Raw genomic sequence first — 15,766 nt, forward strand, 5'->3', positions numbered from 1 at the left:
TGTATGGGAGTCAATGGCGAGAGATAACTTATCTTTTTATTCCGTCTAAACTGTGCCCTGAACTACACATATGATGTTTGTCAATTTAAAAGGTAATTATGAAAGTCAAGAAAGTCGCAGTTTGTCATAAAACAGAAGAGTAACGTTTAGTTTTATGTGAAAATCGCTCAATGAACTACATAGCCGTTTCTCAATGTCAAGGAAGGATCCTCGGAAGCCAGAATTTCGAGGATGCTACGTCATCGACATCCGTCTAAGGACTGTTCCAATGTCGAGGATCCTCGGAATTTCAGCCAAGGACTGAGTCCTCCGTTCGAAAAATATCCCATATACAGGAAAGGATGCATAAGTGTAGCCTTCGCGCTCTTCACGCTCTCAAATCACCCACAATCCTATGCGCGCAGCTTTGCTATCTTGTTCAAAAAATTCTAAATGTTGGACGTTAACGGAGTCGGATCGTATAACGGGGCAATATGCTTTCAAATATAAGTATATTTACGTTATCAAACATTTGTTTAAAAAAAAAATTACATCCATTATGTTATGAGTCAAATTGACCCGCACTGTTTAAACACACTTGACAGTCAAAGAATCAATATGATTAAAAAGGAGTTTATTGATTTAAAAACGAGTATATTGCCTGAGTGAACAGAACTGCGTCCATAGCAACGCTCTGTTTTTCATTTTCACTTACGTAATGACGCAATGACGTGCACTTGCTAGCCTGTTCCAGAGCCGTTGAAAAACCATAGACAGTAGAATGCTAAAGAGGAGCCTCGCCTAGCCTCTGAAGGAAGTGACTTGGAAGGACCAGTCCTGCCAAGGAAGTATCCTTGACATTGAGAAACACCTCATCTCTCGTCTCGCACTATGTACGTCACAAGATCCGTTGCTCGTATGTGTGTATTCTGGCTCAAAACACTCAGGCATGACGGCGTAACGTTACGATTATAAGGTAAGACTATAGATAAAAAGACAGACGTTAGCTTCAGTAAAGTTAGCTTCATTCATTGAGAGAAAGGTATGACGTCACATGTGCACCTTCTGGGTTTGTAGTCTTTGTAATTACGTATTTTCACAGTCTTATACCTCAGCAGTTTTACATCAAACTGCGACTTTCTTGACTTTAAAATGCATCTTTTAAATTGACAAACATCATATGTGTAAATCAGGGCACAATTCAAACGAGATCAAAATATTTGTTGTCTCTCGCCATTGACTACCATACAATATTTTTCCGAAATAAGGTCCCATGGTGGTCGACCGGAAGGGGAGGGACTTAGGCTCTCTATTACCTGTGATTTGTGATCGTGTCTGTTATGTCTTTTGACACAGACACAGTGAGGCTGAGAGTAAAGAAAAACAAAAGTACATCATTGTGTGGGATCTCTTTCTTTAAAAAAATTAAACACAACGCAGAAGAAAACCCACTACATACATATACACTTCAAATTAAGCTCAGTGCTTTGTCATCCCACAGTGCTACCAAACACTTTCTGTAGAACTTAGAGCCGCTGCCCTCAGATGTTAGTCTGGAGCCCTGTGATCTTAAAATAAAACTGCACCATAATTTCTGTACGCTAAGTCTATTTATTATCAAAGCATTTGTCTGTAATAGTTATTTAGGGGGAAAATGTGAAGGTGTGCCCCTAAATTTTATGCTTGCGCTCCTAAAATTTTAAGTCAGGGGCTACAGCGCTCCTAATAAAAAAAGTTAGTCTGGAGCCTTGCGTAGAATGAGAACAATGTTAACAAAGGTCTTGATTACATTTTTTTATTTATTTATACTGCTGGCAAAATTGTATATACATAAACAAAACAAAAAAACGTGAAAAAAAACAAAACAAGAAGAAAAAAAGTGATTAACATGTTTAAAATATTATGATATAATTTTCGGATTCCCTGCTGCCACATTTTGTATTGTACAATTGTAAGCTATGCTATATTCGCTACTTGTTCTGTCTTCAATAAAAAATAAATGAATAAAAAAGGCCAATTTGATGGAAAACAGGCTGGAGAAAGGACATTTCGCAATCTTTCTTTTCTCTCGGATATTCACTTTGTTACGAAGCCCCTGAGGGGACCTTTGCAAATATATATATATATATATATATATGTAGTGGCGATTTGTCCTCAACTTAAATCAAACAAGAAATCAAAATAAAATAAATAAACTCAAAATCAAACGGCCACTGAGGCGCTTAAAGATTGCATCTTACACAGGGCACAATAAGTCCAATGTCCAGGCAAGCATATCGTTCATGCGGTTGTATTGTATATGGTATAAGTAAGGAATAATTGACGACAGGCCGTTGAATTATTAGAAAAATAATGCACACCCGAGGTGGTAATGCGGTCACGACGCGAAGCGCGTTCACCTCGGGTGTGCATTATTTTTCCTAATAATTCAACGGCCTGAAGTCAATTATTCCGCTTATACTACAGTTACCACACCTCGAAACATTGTTCAGATTATGTATTTCAAGACGTTTGTAAAGTTTGTCATTAAAATGCTCTTGTATCTAGACCTAATTTCTTACGCATCTAATCCCATGCCTCCGTTGCTAATTCCTAAACGTCATTTTAGAGTTAGTAACGGAGGTTTGAGCCACTGATAGCAGACTAATGCTGGGACACACGACTATAGCTGACACATTCTCTGACTGTTTTCATCGCCTGCAGCAGATTTTAAACACCGACTTTGAACACAGACTGAACGCGCTGAACACGCGTTTGGGCATGATCAGTCATAAGTATGTTAAGTATTTATAAGTCATAAGTATTTATGGAAACTGATGAAGAGTAGAGATGCTGCTTTAAAAAAGTCCATCAAGACCAAAAGAGATGCAGACATTTTGGTTTACAAAGGCTTGAGGAACAAAGTGGTTAATGAATTGAGATTAGCCAAGTCACAATTTTTTCTTAAACTTTTGAAAGATGCTAATGGTAACAGCAGCCACATATGGAAAAGTATCAACAGTTTAATAGGGAGAGCTCACCATCATACCGAGGATATTCGGCACACAGTTCAAAACAAGATCATAGATGATAACACAAAAATTGCCTTCGCTTTTAATTATTTTTTTATTGATTCTGTTCAGGAATTAGGAAACCATTTTAAACCTAGGGAACAATGTATTAGCTTCGGTATTGTAGGAGAGGGTTTTGACTTAGTCACAGTCACTGAAGAGGAAATAAATAAAGTGATTTGCTCCCTAAGAAACTCAAAAAGCAAAGATGTCTCTCATCAGGACACAATGTTTATCAAAAAACACTCAGCTACTCTAACCCCCCCTATTGCCCATCTAGTAAACCTCTCAATTACTCACAGTTTCTTTCCTACAGACTGGAAACACGCGATTGTAACTCCTATTTTCAAATCTGGCGACCGTCATGTAGTCAGTAACTACAGACCCATAAGCTTATTACCAGTAATCTCCAAGGTTGCTGAAAAAGTGGTCATAAACCAACTTACAGATCACATTAACAGCTGCAACCCTGGTCTAAACCCAGTCCAGTTTGGATTCAGAAAACTTCACTCTACAGAAACAGCAGTTCTACACCTAACAGAGCAAATCAGATCTGTTCTTGACAAAGGAGGAGTTGTTGGAGCTGTGTTTTTGGACTTAAGCAAAGCCTTTGACACAGTTAACCACAATGTCCTTATGTCTAAACTCATTAGCTTCAACCTTTCGTCCAATACACTTACATGGATTTCGTCTTACCTATCCAATAGAAGGCAGTGTGTAAAAATCAAAGGCACGTGCTCCAGCTTCTTGAGGTGCACAACGGGTGTACCTCAAGGATCTGTGTTAGGCCCACTACTCTTTAGTCTATACATCAACGACCTACCTCAGCACTGTCACGGCGTAGAGGTACAACTCTATGCTGACGACACAGTCTTGTACACTCATGCAACATCAGCTCAACAAGCTGCAACTAAATTAACCAATGCCTTGGTTGGAGTGGCCGAGTGGTTAGATCAATCCTGCCTTACTTTGAATATAGGTAAGACGAAAGGCATGTTCTTCTCCAAAACCAAGTTGAATACCCTAGATGTAAACATCTGCTTTAAAGGTGAACAGATTGAGACTGTTACTGAATTTAAATATCTTGGAGTGTTGCTTGATTCAAACCTGACCTTCAAAAAACACATAAAGAAAATGACAAAAATCATTAAATACAATTTGGTAAATTTTAGACAGATTAGATCCTCTCTATCAACAGAGGCTGCTAAGATATTCTTACATGCTCTTATTTTCTCGCATATCGCATACTGTATCACCTGCTGGGGGCAGGCTAGTCAAACAACAATTAGGCCCTTAGAATCCCTGTACAAACAGGCCCTGAAAATCTTTGACAAAAAGCCATTTAGGCACCACCACTGTGACATACTACAGAAGTACAATCTACTAACTTTTGAAAATTTTAGAATATTTTCAAATCTATGCACAGTTTATAAAATCCTAAAAGGTCTGGCCCCCACCTGTTTGAGTGAGTTTGTCTGTTACCGTGGCTCTGTAAGGACCACTAGAATAGCTTCTGTACATAGCTGCACTGTACCCTTTCGCTATTCAGCATTTGGGCAGGCAGCTTTCTCTGTCAAAGCTGTGATACAATGGAACACAATTCCAGACAACATAAAAACTTGTGACTTGTTTGGTGCCTTTAAAGTTAATATAAAAAAACATTTAAAACTTACACAACAATGCACCCACTAACTTGTTTTTTTTTTTTGTTTTTTTTTACGTCACATCTACCTCCTTATAGGGTTGAGAAGGGCGTAAGGGTCGAGAAGGGGTTGTGTGTGGGCATAATACTGTATGTTGTGATCAAAGTGTGTGTGTGCGTGTGTGTGCCAGTGAGGGGCACTTTAAGCGTGAAGTATATGTTATATGCTCTTGAACAATGTTTGACGCCTTATGTTTGATATGTCACATATTCTTGAATAATGTTGATATTTTAATTTGTGCTGTATTTATTTGTACCTGGGGACTGCAGATGTAAATTAGCCTAAGGCTAACTCTGGTGTAATGCATCAAATGTTTACATTTATGTTTTTAATTGCACATGGTCCCTTTAAATAAAAATCAAAAAAAAAAAAAAAAAAAAGTATCAAATTACATTCATAACCGGCCTTAACGTGTGTCCCCGGCTTTATGCAGTTATTAATGCAGTTATTAGAGAGAGATGTTGCAGTAATGAGACAGAAAAGCATGTGCGTCAATATTATTATTTATTTATTAATTCAATTCATTTTAATTAATTCGAATTCATTTTTTTTTCATTATTGACAGATGACAGTAGACTATAGCCAAATAAATGAAACACAAAGCCCTTTTAACAAGTAGGCCTATCAATAATTATTTATTTGTTATATTATCTGCAATAATAATCCGTGCTGCAGGACTATCCATTTATTTAGCCTATATTCAGTTTAATTTTCTATTGATTATAGATAGGACTATATACTTTATTAAAATTAAACTGCATGTTTCCATTGATTGTGAAGCTAGACATTGAAAATTCCAGATCAAGCGCATGGGGCTAAATGCTTTTTCTTGTTATGAATTGACCGTTCGCAAAACCCCGCCCTCGAACGCTCCTCGTCCAATCCTAGCTCAGCAACTGTAACTAAGGAGAAGGACCTCCGTCAAACATTGCGATTTCAGCACATGGTGAAACGATGCGCCTATGGCACCTGCAAGTCTGACACTAGGTACCCCAAAAGTTTAGAGGGAGGGGTCGTTTTTTTTCGCCTTTCCAAAGCCCAAGACCCAAGCGGAAAGATGCCGACAATGGATTAAGCAGTGTGGGAGACCTCACTCACAGCTAAATGCCTCGAAGATTAATAAGCATACATATGTCAGCGTATATAATATATAAGCGTCAGTCACGGCCGTTTCACATATACTCCGTAGTCCGTTTACAGTGCGTTTGCAGTGCGTTTTTATTTATTTTTCGCACCCATGTTAACAGGTAAAGCTTTCACACTGCACGCGGATGCTGCAATCGTTTCCGCACCGAGTCTATTTTTGTAAATAAAATAAAATGTAGTAAACTCACCTTAGCCTAAATGTATTTTTGGACTTGCAGACTTGGAGGAGTTCCATTTGCACACAAGCACACACACACACACATAGGCCTGTCACGATAACAAATTTTGCTGGACGATAAATTGTCCAAGAAATTATCGCGATAAACGATAATATTGTCGTTCTGAGACCATTTTCATTTAATATAATTATAATGGCATAATAATGCAGGTACACCTTTTCAACGATCTATAAACTTTTATTTCTAAAGAATATTAAACATTGAAAACGGAAAACATTTTAAATATCCAAAAAAATGAACAAAACAATGAAAGCAATGGACTCTTAGTGTCTGTTAACAAAATAAATGTCTGTTAATAAATAAAATGGATGTAAACAAAATTGCACTTCAAAAAATATTAAACATTAGGCTTAAATAGTGATACATTCCATAACAGGCAAAACTGACAGTTAGGACCTTTGTAAACAAATAAAAAAAAGCCTCAACAAGCCATATCGCACAATTTTGCACTGTTACTCCTGTTACTTTGTCCTCCTGTTACTTTGTCAAGTGATTGTGTACTGTCGGGAAGACGGAGACGCACTTTATTGCGTGTATGCTACGCACTGAAAATACTTGGTTAGGATTAGGGGTGAGGAGTGCGTGCGTATTACACGCCATAAAGAGCGTATCATATGCACGCAAAAACTATTTTTGGCGTATAAATGGCACGAGAAATAACATTCGTGGTATAGATACGCATTTTCATGTGATCGGGCTCGCTGTCGCAACTCACAACTAGCGTCTTCTCTCTCTCACTCCCGGCAGTAGCCGCAAACAGTCCCGCCAGCGCTTTCCCATACAAAGATCATGTGACTGACAAGCGCCGCGGCGCCGCCTCCCCACGCTCCCCACACAAAGACCATGCAACTGACAACAAGAGGGTTCACTCCTCCTATACGCTAAAGAACCGAGCGAGAGTGGTCATCCAGTCTCTTTGGTAGAGAGAGAGAGAGAGAGAGAGAGAGAGAGAGAGAGAGAGAGACGAGGAAAACAAACAAGCATGCAAATGGAATTATCGCGGCCGGAAAAATTATCAAGCTCATTTTTTTTTATCGTGCGATTAATCGACTTATCGACTATCGCGACAGGCCTACACACACACACACACACACACACACACACACACACACACACGACTTGTTTAAATACATTTATATTGTTAATAAATAACAATAAATTGTTGTTGTACCCAGATAGCAAGCACAGTCGGGCCGATTCCGGCTGAAACGCGTCACTGTTGGCTCACTGTCGGCACCGGTGAACAGATAATGGGCCAGATCCGTGCCGACTGTGCATAACACATCTGGCTGACTGACGGCTTTTTCTGTATGGGCCAGCCTCGGCTGAAAGCAGTTGTACTCGTGCTGGCTGACTGACGGCTTTTTCTGTATGGGCCAGCCTCGGCTTAAAGCAGTTGTACTCGTGCTGGCTGACTGACGGCTTTTTCTGTATGGGCCAGCCTCGGCTTAAAGCAGTTGTACTCGTGCTGGCTGACTGACGGCTTTTTCTGTATGGGCCAGCCTCGGCTGAAAGCAGTTGTACTCGTGCTGGCTGACTGACGGCTTTTTCTGTATGGGCCAGCCTCGGCTTAAAGCAGTTGTACTCGTGCTGGCTGACTGACGGCTTTTTCTGTATGGGCCAGCCTCGGCTTAAAGCAGTTGTACTCGTGCTGGCTGACTGACGGCTTTTTCTGTATGGGCCAGCCTCGGCTGAAAGCCAGTAGGCCAGTCGTGCAGTGCTCTGACAGACGACTTGTTAATATAAAATGTATAATTATAATTAGTCTACATGCAGCATCAGCGCATTTCCAAACAGCCGATTTGTAATGCATTCCTTGTCCAATACAGATCCTTGCACATAATGAATGAATGAATGAATAAATGAATGAATGAATGAATAAATGAATAAATAAATGAATGAATAAATGAATGAATAAATAAATAAATGGGCTACATGCATTAATGAAGTAAAAAAAAGTACAAACCTTACAAATAAACTGAGAGGCACATTTATGCGGTTGACAGACATAACACAGTATATGGCCCGCCATTGGAACTGACGCAGCCAGTTGTCATGCAGTTTTGGCGGCAATTCTAAAATATTATGCGGCAGACGGACACTATACAGTACACGGCCCGCTTCTGCTAAGCGACTATCGGCCCACTATCTGTGGAACGGCCACTATACGACTGTCATCATCGATTTGAATCTGCAGCGCGCGAAACTCGCTCACTTGGACATCATCACAGGTAAGTGGAACATTGATTGCATTTGATGTTTAACTTGCACAATCAAAACGTTTGGAAAGTTTTTTGTTTTGTTTTGTTTTTGTTATCTAGTTAAAAGATTGTATTCTCCAGTAAGTTACTCGCAAGGTATTAGTAAGCATATTTTAATGGTTATGAAGCAAGCTAGTCACACGCAGGAACATTTAGCAATTATGGGGAGTAAAAAAAATAGACAGCACCTCGTTAAAGTTTTCGTGCTCTAGTAATCTAAGCATATAGCTTAATTTTATGGGACAGAATAATATTTACATCGTTAAAGTCGATAGAAACTCATGTTCCCTCGAGCTCTTCTTCATCATTGTTCGTTCAGCATTCAAAACAGCCCATCACGTCGTTATGACATTCAGCAGCACGAAATTTGATATATTCCCATTATAATGCTTGATCGGTTGATAAAAGGAATGTGTATTTGCATAAAATGATTAGTTTGCTGTTTCTAAATTATGTCACACTCAATCACTAACGTTACCGGTTGTCTGTGTTATACTAATTGGGCATCATGCGGATATCTGGAATTTATAACTGTTTAGAAATGAATGATCAATAAACGGTTGGACAGATTTACACTAGGATTTGTTAGCTCAACATCTCTTGTGCCGTGAACTTTTAAACGTGCACTTGCGCAGCACTGCGCACAGTGACTCGATGTTGCTTTAAGCACATCATTCTGCACCCGGGCTGTGCATAAACTGTGTGTGCCGTTCTGTTTTAAAGCATATCATATTATCATAGTTTTGCGCACTGAAAGATTATTCAAAGATTATCTTGTTCTTGTTGTATCTATCATATACCGTTCACCCAATTAAAAATCTGCACAATACTTAAAATAAACATCTTTTAATTTTATACTCTGTGTGTGTGTGTGTGTGTGTGTGTGTGTGTGAATCTTTACATTCATATATAATAATATAAATTGTTTTTCATGAATGTATTTTATAAGAATACAAATAGCAATTTTTATTAACATTTTAGATTTGATAAAAATTTAGTACTGTGCACTTAAGACTTTTCAAAAATTACTTTTGCTGCTCTATACTCACCTAGTTTAATAAATTAATTTGCCATAGCTTATGATGATATGTTTTTATTCATTTGTTGTTTTTCTCTATAATAAAGTAGTGTCTGTTTAGTGGATTCTGGACCGTGTAACAAATAAAAGAGTGACCATTAGTCCCACAAACACAGATGTAGATATTCTATAGTGATTTCTATAGTGATTTTTTTTACACACACACACACACACACACACACACACACACACACACACACACACACACACACACACGTGAATGATACATTTATGGCCTTTTCTGTGATTGGGCAGTATTTTGTGATTGTTTCAGTTAGTAGGAATTAATATGAGAGACAGAAAGAGAGAGATTTTTATACTAGTGCAACATTTTTAATGTTGATTTCTCATTTATCTGTTTCCCTAGGTTGGAGAAAGAAAACGGTTTCCCTAGGGTGGAGAAAAGAAAAACTTAGGTAAAAACATGGATAGACGCAGTCTTAGAAAACGAGCAGTGAAACGTGTGAGTTCTATGTTTGATTCATTTCAAGATGAGTTACAGGCCTGTGGAGCTGCAGAGAACACTACAATGAGTATCTGTAATTCAGCTGAATACCAAGATCAGGGTGACCAGGGAGAAATTTCTGACATTGAAGATGATTCTCAGAGTGATGATGACAAAGAAAATGTCAGTATATCACTAACTGAGTCTTTGTGTGACTGGGCAGTTCATTTCAGGGTATCTTTAGTAGCTTTGACTGCACTTCTGGCCATCTTGAGAGTTCATCATCCTTTTCTACCAAAGGATGCTAGAACTCTTCTCAATACCACTACTTCTTACAACATCCAAACTGTAGCTGGTGGAACTTACCACTACTTTGGCATTTTGAAAGCTTTTTCAAAAAGTATGGAACGGGTCTGGTCTCACATTCCAAGCAGACATGAATTCAAATTGCAGCTGCATGTAGATGGTTTGCCTTTGTTTAAGAGTTCTTCAGTTCAGTTCTGGCCAATTCTTGGCTTGCTACAGGGTGTTGTGAAGAAACCAGTTGTCATTGCTCTATTTTGTGGTACCTCAAAGCCAAGTTGTCTGGGTGAGTATTTAAAAGATCTTGTCAGTGAGTTACAAGTGCTAAGCAAAGGATTCCTTATAAAGGGGAAACAGTGCTTCTTGAAGGTCACCTCGGTCATCTGCGATGCTCCAGCAAGAGCTTTCACCAAAGGAACAAAACTTCACAATGGTTACTCAGGTTGTGACAAGTGTGTCCAAACAGGCATTTATCTTAAACATAGGATGACATTTCCAGAAGTCAACAGCCCACTCCGAACTGATCTTTCTTTTGAAATGATGTCTGATGAGGACCATCATGTCACAAAGTCACCATTAATTGATGTAGGTATAGGCATGGTGTCATGCTTTCCTCATGATTACATGCATCTTGTATGTCTTGGAGTGGTACGCCGACTGTTGGATTTGTGGATTGCATCAGGGCCCTTACTCTGCCGCTTGTCTTCTCATCAGATGAACCTTATCTCTAGTGAACTTGTAGGCCTGAGACGTTTCATTCCCATGGATTTTGCTCGTAAACCCAGGGGGCTTTCAGAAAGGCTCAGGTGGAAAGCCACAGAGTTGCGACAGTTCTTGTTGTACACAGGGCCAGTGGTTCTCCAAAATGTGTTGTTGGCTTCAGTCTACAACAACTTCATGTTGTTATCTGTTGCCATTTTCATCCTTGCAAGTCCTTCATTGTCTGCAGATCTTCACGACTTTGCACACACATTGCTTGTGTCATTTGTGACACATTTTGGTGAATTGTATGGTCCTGAATTTGTTACTTACAATGTTCATGGGCTTACCCATCTTTCTGGGGATGTTCAAATACACGGGAATCTGGACCTAATATCTGGATTTCCATTCGAGGATTATTTAGGTAAGTTGAAAAAGATGATAAGAACCCCGCACCATCCACTGGCCCAGGTTATTCGGCGAATCTCTGAAATGGAACCTTTTACAGGAAATGATGAATCGTCACATGGAAAGAGAAAGTTGCAAAAGGAGCATAACCGTGGCCCAGTTCCACCCTCCATGATGGGTCTACCCGTACTTCAATTCCAGGAGCTTGTCATAGGTGGTACCAAAATTAATGTATCAAGCGAGGCAGACAGATGTGTAAAGATTGGTGGCTCCATTGCTTTGATTGACAATGTCCTTCAGTCTCAGGGCAAGATATATATTGTCTTCAGGGAATATGAATTAATGGAACCGTTTTTTGAGTATCCTCTGAATTCTTGTGAGCTGGGTATCTACCTGGTTGGCAGAATCTCATCAAGCCTGAAAATCATTCAGTTGTTTGATCATGTTGAGAAATATGTGAGGTTACCAAAACAAGATAAATTTGTTGCAGTGCCACTACTGCACTGTCAATGATTTAATGTAGCCATTTTTTCTTGGTCAGCTTTGAAGTGAAAGGAGAAACTGAATAAAAGCTGCTAGTTCCAGTGTTCCTGTCATCATAATTATTATTATTATTATTATATTCAGTTTTTTTATCAGTTTCCTTTGTTCTTAGTTTCTCTGTCTGGACCTAGAATCTCGGTTTGTTTGATTAGTCATTTCATCCACCTGTTATCATATAATTAGCTAAGTTCTCTGGTGTATAAATACTTTGCGTTTGGTTCAGTTCAATGTTGGTCATCTTCAGTATTAAGTTGGTTGTGTTTATTTCTCCTGTGTATTCCCAGAGCCAATGCAAACTCAGTCCATCTCAGAGCTAGGTGCGGACCTCTGCCTAATTAGATCTGTGGTCTCCAGATCCACTCCCCTGCCGAGCCCCCACCCTTGAGTCTTCGCCCTTCATGCCGGTTCTGTCCGGCCATCTGGGTGATCCGGTTCCATCCGGAAATCTTCCTCCTCCTATGTCCCTGCTTGACTTCCTGGTCCCATCTTCTTTTTTTGTCCATTTTGTCAAGTTCCTTGTATCCATCTGTCCCACTGGTGCCGTCCTGCTCCTCTGCTCTGTCCCAGCCACTTGCTCCATGCAGCTATCCGGCGCTGCTTCGGGCTTTCCGTCCACCTGCTCGACTAGAGGTTGAGTCCCTGGCTTCACATCAGGCCTCTAGGCCCTTGTCTCCACCTCGACCTGTCAGCCTGGCAGCTCTGCGCTCCCTCGACTCCACCATGGTTCGTCAACCCTGGGACTCATCCCGGCTCCCTCTTCCCTCCGGATCAGCTGTCATCGCTCTGCCTCCAGCTGTGCCTCGACTCTCCACGCCTTCAGCTCCACCGGGCTTCTTCCCTCTAGCTTCTTTGCCTCGAACCAACAGCTCCACAGTGGGCTTCCAGGCCCTGGATATTGCCAAATTTCTATTCTAAAGAGATTTCTAAATAACAATTCCCTTGCCACACTTGTATTTACACAAAAATAAATCCTAAAATAAAATTTGGGCATAAAATGGGGTGGAAACATGAATATGCGCTAAAATATGTTTATATTTGTGTATATGCTTATCAAAACTAGATTTTGTTCTAACAGATATGTTTAAGGTAGTTGAGTTTTCCGAAACGAGGGAGGTGGAGCTGGTCCCAGGCATTTGGGTCGAGAATGGCCAGTGCTGTTGGCCTAAATCATTAAGGGGCATGGCCCTCTACCAGGCCATCAAAAACATGATGGCTCCCAACCAAGACTGGGACCGGTGGGAGGTCCGAACAATGTTTTCTACAGGTAAATTTTATATTTTCATGCTGGTTTTGACTTATTCTGCCATTTTAGTGTATACATGACCACTGGCTAAGTTACATTATTACACGACCCTCTGGAATGTGTGACATTGATTGGTCCATTGCAGCATTTGATCGAGCAAGTGGTTCATTATTAGATTATATTGTCCAACCCGCAGTATAACTGACCGTTGTTAGGCTCAACAATGTGTGTGTATGCTGTTTGTAAATTTTTTAGCCTGAGTCTTGCAAAGTAATACATTTTTTCCTCCTTGAATTGAACTTTTTTTTTTTTTACAGATAGTTATGAAGAGGGCAGGAGGAAGGCCAAAGAGGCAGAGACCTGGTCAGATCTCCAGTCCGAGGCAGAACTGTCTGGCCAAAGACCACCTAGGCGTAAAATGTATGGATATTTTTTCAGCACATTACTATTCCTTGATGCTTTCATGCTGTATTTTAAGCAATATTTATCATGAAACATTGTAGAATTTGTCAATATAGTTGGTTTAATTTTGATCAATTTTGTTTATTATTAAAATAGCAAGAATGTCCGTATTGGTCCACCCGGAGGTCAGGAGGAGTGTCTGTTAGACTCTGAGGATGAGTCTGCCCCACCACCCAAACAAAATGTGCCATCTGCCCCCACTATACACTTCCCTACAGGAACCCCAAACACCAGTTTCCCCTCTGATACCACCACCACTTTACCACCACTATCACCAGCACCACTTGGCACATTTTCTGACATGATCCAAAACTGGCAGCCGATGGACAATATGCCATGTGAGTTTTCTTTTGCTTTCTTATTTGCTTTTTTTGTAGGTATTAATTTTGTAGAATATTTTATCCTCAATTCAAGTTTTCTTTTGTAGCACTGCCAGGTTATCAGACATTTCGAGTGCCCCCCCGGCAATCATCAGAATCAGGTAGGACTAACAGTGAATTTCACTCAGCCATCATACTGGAATATGTATAAGTTATATTAATAAGTAAATATAAGTAATAAGACTAAGGACCAGATTTATTACCAGCTTGCACCAGTGCAAACTTTCTTTTGGGGTTAAAAAACACTTTCAGGATTTACTAAATGACAATGAAAAATTAGTGCTGAAAAGGCATGGACAGGGTATTTTTGTGGCTGATGCAATATGCAATATTGTTATATTCTTAATATTAAATATTAAGTATATAAATATTCTTATGCAAGAAGTTGCATAATGCATTTGTTGGAGTTTCACTATCAGATACTAAATTTATGAGAGGAGAGTTTTTGAATCACAAAGTGATTTACTAAGACTTGTGCTCGTCAGTTTACTGGTATTTGCACCATTGTTGTTTAGTGGCCCAAAAAAGCAGCTGCCAATTTGCGCTGCTCTTGGTAGATTTTTCTTGGTCATTATGGAAATGAATTGGTGAATCACTGCTGAATTTCAGCAACATACAGAAAAAATGTCATATTTACACAGGTTTATATTTTTGCAATGTTCTAAATTTACTAAAAAATCTTTTTTGGAATTGCTCTCACACTAATTTGTCCTGTTTAGTAAATCTTTCCCTAAGGATGCAGATGTATATTTTTTTGTTACTTTTTATTTTATTTTTTTCAAAATCATGAACTTCTTTATTATAGCCATGTTGAAGGAGGTGTTGACAAAAGTAGAGATGGTGCTGGACCAACAAACAACCATCCTAAGACTGCTGCAACTGCGGGAGGCCCAGGTGCAGCCTTTAGGTATTGAGGAAGGATTACTGCCCCTGCAAGACCTCACCCAACTGCTCAGTCTGGAGCAAAGGATGCAGCACAACCCAGATTTCAAGCAAACGCTGGTGAGAATTTCTTTCTTTCTAGTTATTAATTATTTATTTTATCATTTCTACGACATTCAGTGCTTGGGTCACTTTTTCCAAAACTCTTAATACAGTTGTCCTTACCAGCTTGGCACAGCAATAAATGTTAAATTTAAAATGGACTACAACTACCAAATCACTTAATACATGTCCCAAACAGGTTTTCTGCGGGCCCTTAAAAAGTCTTATATTTAGTTTGATTAAATTTAAGGCCATAAAAAGTCTTAAATGGTACAACAAAAGTCTTAATGAAGTAGAAGAATTGGACATACCTTATTTATTTTTATATTGTATGGGTTTGTTCTGTAACGGAATACGGTTTTCATTTTATTTGTGCAGGACATTTTATTTAAAAGAGGTATTTAAAAGTCTTACATTTTAAAAACTCTGCAGATACCCTGCCAAATCAACTCATTCTTACATAACAATAGCAAAGTTTGTCACTCAACAACGACCTTAAAAAAACAGATAGCGTTACACAGACTTGTTGTATAAAATTTCTTTACTAAATAAAACTCAATAGTTTTGAAAAGAGTATGCACACTTGTGCAAATGGCCCTGTAGTTAGAGTTTTGGTCATGTCATGAGAAAATAATTCATATAATTTTAAAGATGTAGGCTAGTCATTGAAATTGTGCCAAAGCAATGATAAATGATCCACAGTTTAGCCCACACAAACAGTTTTTTGTGCTCACTGTGTGAAGAGGTTTGAAAAACTGATATTAGTATTGAATAACTGGTACTAGTGGCTGTAAAAAACAAAAACAAAAAAAACCAACTGTAAATAATTGGATACTAAAAGTG

The 15,766-nt window shown here is 39.1% G+C and overlaps 1 protein-coding gene and 1 long non-coding RNA gene across 2 annotated transcripts in view; one reads left to right on the top strand and one right to left on the bottom strand.

Moving 5' to 3' along the window:
* LOC311077463 (protein NLRC3-like) overlaps positions 1-15,766 on the bottom strand; it is a gene marked incomplete at its 3' end in the record, with an annotated part of 33,616 nt that overhangs the window by 13,838 nt on the left and 4,012 nt on the right. The window lies entirely within an intron of this gene.
* LOC311077530 overlaps positions 14,877-15,766 on the top strand; it is a 1,511-nt gene continuing 621 nt past the window's right edge. The window contains exon 1 of the long non-coding RNA XR_014604916.1: positions 14,877-14,941. This is a non-coding gene — a long non-coding RNA (uncharacterized lncRNA). The remainder of the gene's footprint in view (positions 14,942-15,766) is intronic.

This window comes from Abramis brama (genome assembly GCF_963993115.1).
Source record: "Abramis brama genome assembly, chromosome: 2".
Classification (NCBI taxonomy): domain Eukaryota; kingdom Metazoa; phylum Chordata; class Actinopteri; order Cypriniformes; family Leuciscidae; genus Abramis; species Abramis brama.